Source organism: Bison bison, unplaced genomic scaffold (assembly GCF_000754665.1).
Source record: "Bison bison bison isolate TAMUID 2011002044 unplaced genomic scaffold, Bison_UMD1.0 scf7180017864260, whole genome shotgun sequence".
NCBI lineage: Eukaryota > Metazoa > Chordata > Mammalia > Artiodactyla > Bovidae > Bison > Bison bison.
Genome location: NW_011494832.1, coordinates 4,217,851 through 4,222,528, shown reverse-complemented (window position 1 = coordinate 4,222,528; position 4,678 = coordinate 4,217,851).

Sequence of the window (4,678 nt, the reverse complement as noted above, 5' to 3'; positions counted from 1 at the left end):
AGTCAGCAAGCATCTTTGCATTCTTTTTTAAAAATATTTTTAATGTTATTGATTTCAAGTCTCTTCATACAACAAATATTCATTGCTGGTCATTATATTCAATAAACTAAAATATAATGAATTAAGTTTTCCAAATTAGAACTGTTAAGACGTAAATTACTTTTTTGGAAAACAGAGGGCCTCTGGAATTCAATTCTATAAACTTAGTCATAATTATATACAATACCCAATATAATTATAGAGTAATTGACATTAAAAGAAACATAGAAGAAGCAATAAAGTACATTAAGAGTAATTTAAATCTACCTTATGGATTTTAAGTTCTTTGTTTAATAAATCCCATCTTAGCCCTTTCTTTCATCTTACCATGTTTTTAGCCTTTAAATATATCACATATTTCAAATATGTGATACCGTACATCATGTATTTCACATATCAAATAAAGGACAGAAATGGTATGGACCTAATGGAAGCAGAAGATATTAAGAAGAGGTGGCAAGAATAAACAGAAGAACTGTACAAAAAAGATCTTCATGATCGAGGTAACCACGATGGTGTGATCACTGACCTAGAGCCAGACATCGGGAATGCGAAATCAAGTGGTCCTTAGGAAGCAGCACTACAAATGAAACTAGTGGAGGTGATGGAATTCCAGTTGGGCTATTTCAAATCCTAAAAGATAATGCTGTAAAAGTGTTACACTCAATATTCCAGCTGATCTGGAAAACTCAGCAGTGGCCACAGGACTGGAAAATGTCAGATTTCATTCCAATCCCAAATAAGGCAATGACAAAGAATGTTCAAACTACACACAATTGTGCTCATCTCACATGCTAGCAAAGTAATGCTCAAAATTCTCCAAGCCAGGCTTCAACAGTACATGAATGATGAACTTCCAGATGTGCAAGCTTGATTTAGAAAAGGCAGAGGAACCAGAGAATTAAATTGCCAACATCCATTAGATCATTGAAAAAGAGAATTCCAGAAAAACATCTACTTGTGCTTTACTGTTTATACCAAAGTCTTTGACTGTGTAGATCACAAAAAACTGTGGAAAATTCTTAAAGAGATGAGAATACCAGACCAACTTGTCTGCCTCCTGAGAAATCTGTATGCAAGTCAAGGAGCAACAGTTAGAACTGAACATGGAACAACAGACTGGTTCCAAATTGGGAAAGGAGTACATCAAGGCTGTGTATTGTCACCCTGGTTATTTAACTTATATGCAGAGTATATCATGTGGAATGCTGGGCTGGATGAAGCATAAGCTGGAATCAAGATTTCTAGGAGAAATATCAATAACCTCAGATATGCAGACCCCACCACCCTTATGGCAGAAAGTGAAGAAGAACTAAAGAGCCCCTGATGAAAGTGAAATAGGAGAGTGAAAAAGTTGGCTTAAAACTCAACATCCAAAAAACTAAGATCATGGCATCTGGTCCCATCACTTCATGGCAAATAGATGGGGAAACAGTGGAAACAGTGACAGACTTTATTTTGGGGGGATCCAAAATCACTGTAGATGGTGATTGCAGCCATGAAACTAAAAGATATTTGCTCCTTGGAAGAAAAGTTATGACCAACCTAGATAGCATATTAAAAAGCAGAGACATTACTTTACCGACAAAGGTACATCTAGTCAAAGCTATGGTTTGTCCAGTAGTCATGTATGGATGTGAGCATTGGACTATAAAAAAATCTGAGTGCCAAAGAATTGATGCTTTTGAACTGTAGTGTTGGAGAAGACTCTTGAGAGTTTCTTGGACAGCAAGGAGATCCAATCAGTCAATCCTAAAGGAAATCAGTCCTGAATATTCACTGGAATGACTGATGCTGAAGCTGAAGCTCCAGTACTTTGGCCACCTGATGCGAAGAACTGACTCATTAGAAAAGACGCTGATGCTGGGAAAGATTGAAGGCAGGAGGAGAAGGGGACAACAGAGGGTGAGATAGTTGGCATCACCAACTCAATGGACATGAGTTTGAGCAAGGTCCAGAATTTGGTGATGGACAAGGAAGGCTGGCATGCTGTAGTCCATGGGGTTGCAAAGGGTTGGACACCACTGAGAAACTGAGCTGACCTGCTGATATATCACTATATGGACCTCTTCTTGGCTTCAGGATTAGTTCTTTGTGGTTTTTTTCGTACATTCTGAAAATATCTTATATCTCCTATTTGCTAGTTTATATATCTCATTGTCCAAAATTCTCACCATAATTCATATTTTATAGAAGCTATTCTGAATTGTGGATCAATCCTCCAACACTTCATATTAGAAAGAAAGAGCAATAAAAGCAAATCATAACTCTTCATAGAAATTCCCAATGAAAATTACATTCAATAACAGTCATATAAACACCATGAATTTAGGAATAACAAATTTTATAAAAATCTGACCTGAATGAAATGACACAAAAGAGACCATGCTAGAGATTACAGTGAGCCTGTATTTAAAAATTCCAAATCTTAATTACTACAAAAAGAAAGATATAGCAAGCTTCGCTTGTTAATTCTTTGAATATGTGGGTTGCAGCAAGACGGTTCTGTTTTAAAGAGTAATGTTATCACCTTCCTGTTTCAGTTCAGCTCAGTGCAGTCGCTCAGTCGTGTCCAACTCTTTGCAACCCCATGAATCGCAGCACACCAGGCCTCCCTGTCCATCACCAACTCCTGGAGTTCACTCAAACTCATGTCCATCGAGTTGGCGATGCCATCCAGCCATCTCATCCTCTGTTGTCCCCTTCTCCTCCTGCCCCCAATCCCTCCCAGCATCATGGTCTTTTCCAGTGAGTCAACTCTTTGCATGAGGTGGCCAAAATACTGGAGTTTCAGCTTTAGCATCATTCCTTCCAAAGAACACCCAGGACTGATCTCCTCTAGAATGGACTGGTTGGATCTCCTTGCAGTCCAAGGGACTCTCAAGAGTCTTCTCCAACACTACAGTTCAAAAACATCAATTTTTCAGCACTCAGCTTTCTTCACAGTCCAATGCTCACATCCATACATGACTACTGGAAAAACCATAGCCTTGATTAGACAGACCTTTGTTGGCAAAGTAATGTCTCTGTTTTTTAATGTGCTGTCTAGGTTGGTCATAACTTTCCTTCCAAGGAGTAAATGTCTTTTAATTTCATGGCTGCAGTCACCATCTGAAGTGATTTTGGAGCCCCAAAATATAAAGTCTGACACTGTTCCCACTGTTTCCCCATCTATTTCCCATGAAGTGATGGGACCAGATGCCATGATCTTAGCTTTCTGAATGTTGAGCTTGAAGCCAACAATTTCACTCTCCTATTAGATAGGAACAAAAAACCTTTTAAGGAATTGTTAACAGAAGCAGACCTGTCACAGTTGTGTGTGTGTGTGTGTGTGTGTATGTTTCTGTTTGGTGTCAAGTTGTTATGATTAGTAATGAAAATCACAGTCCTTTTTGGCTTCCGCTGGATCATCGAAAAAGAAAGAGAGTTCCAGAAAAACACCTATTTCTGCTTTCTTAACTATGGGGAAAACCACTAGACCATTCAGGTATGACCTAAATCAAATCCCTTATGATTATACAGTAGAAGTGAGAAATAGATTTAAGGGCCTAGATCTGATAGATAGAGTGCCTGATGAGCTATGGAATGAAGTTCATGACATTGTACAGGAGACAGGGATCAAGACCATTCCCACAGAATAGAAATGCAAAAAAGCAAAATGGCTGTCTGGGAGGCCTTAACAAATAGCTGTGAAAAGAAGAGAAGTGAAAAGCAAAGGAGAAAAGGGAAGATATAACCATCTGAATGCAGAGTTCCAAAGAATAGCAAGAAGAGATAAGAAAGCCTTCTTCAGCGATCAATGCAAAGAAATAGAGGAAAACAACAGAATGGGAAAGACAAGGGATCTCTTCAAGAAAATCAGAGATACCAAAGGAACAATTCTTGCAAGGAGAAGCTCGATATGAAAAGGATAGAAATGGTATGAACCTAACAGAAGCAGAAGATATTAAGAAGAGAAGGCAAGAATACACAGAAGAACTGTACAAAAAAGATCTTCACGACCCAGATAATCACGATGGTGTGATCACTGACCTAGAGCCAGACATCCTGGAATGTGAAGTCAAGTGGGCCTTAGAAAATCACTACGAACAAAGCTAGTGGAGGTGATGGAATTCCAGTTGAGCTATTCCAAATCCTGAAAGATGACGCTGTGAAAGTGCTGCACTCAATATGCCAGCAAATTTCGAAAACTCAGCAGTGGCCACAGGACTGGAAAAGGTCAGTTTTCATTCCAATCCCAAAGAAAGGCAATGCCAAAGAATGCTCAAACTACCGCACAATTGCACTCATCTCACATGCCAGTAAAGTAATGCTCAAAATTCTCCAAGCCAGGCTTCAGCAATATGTGAACTGTGAACTTCCTGATGTTCAAGCTGGTTTTAGAAAAGGCAGAGGAACCAGAGATCATATTGCCAACATCCACTGGATCATTGAAAAAGCAAGAGAGTTCCAGAAAAACATCTATTTCTGCTTTATTGACTATGCCAAAGCCTTTGACTATGTGGATCACAATAAACTGTGGAAAATTCTTCAAGAGATGGGAATACCAGACCACCTGATCTGCCTCTTGAGAAATATGTATGCAGGTCAGGAAGCAACAGTTAGAACTAGACATGGAACAACAGACTGGTTCCAAATA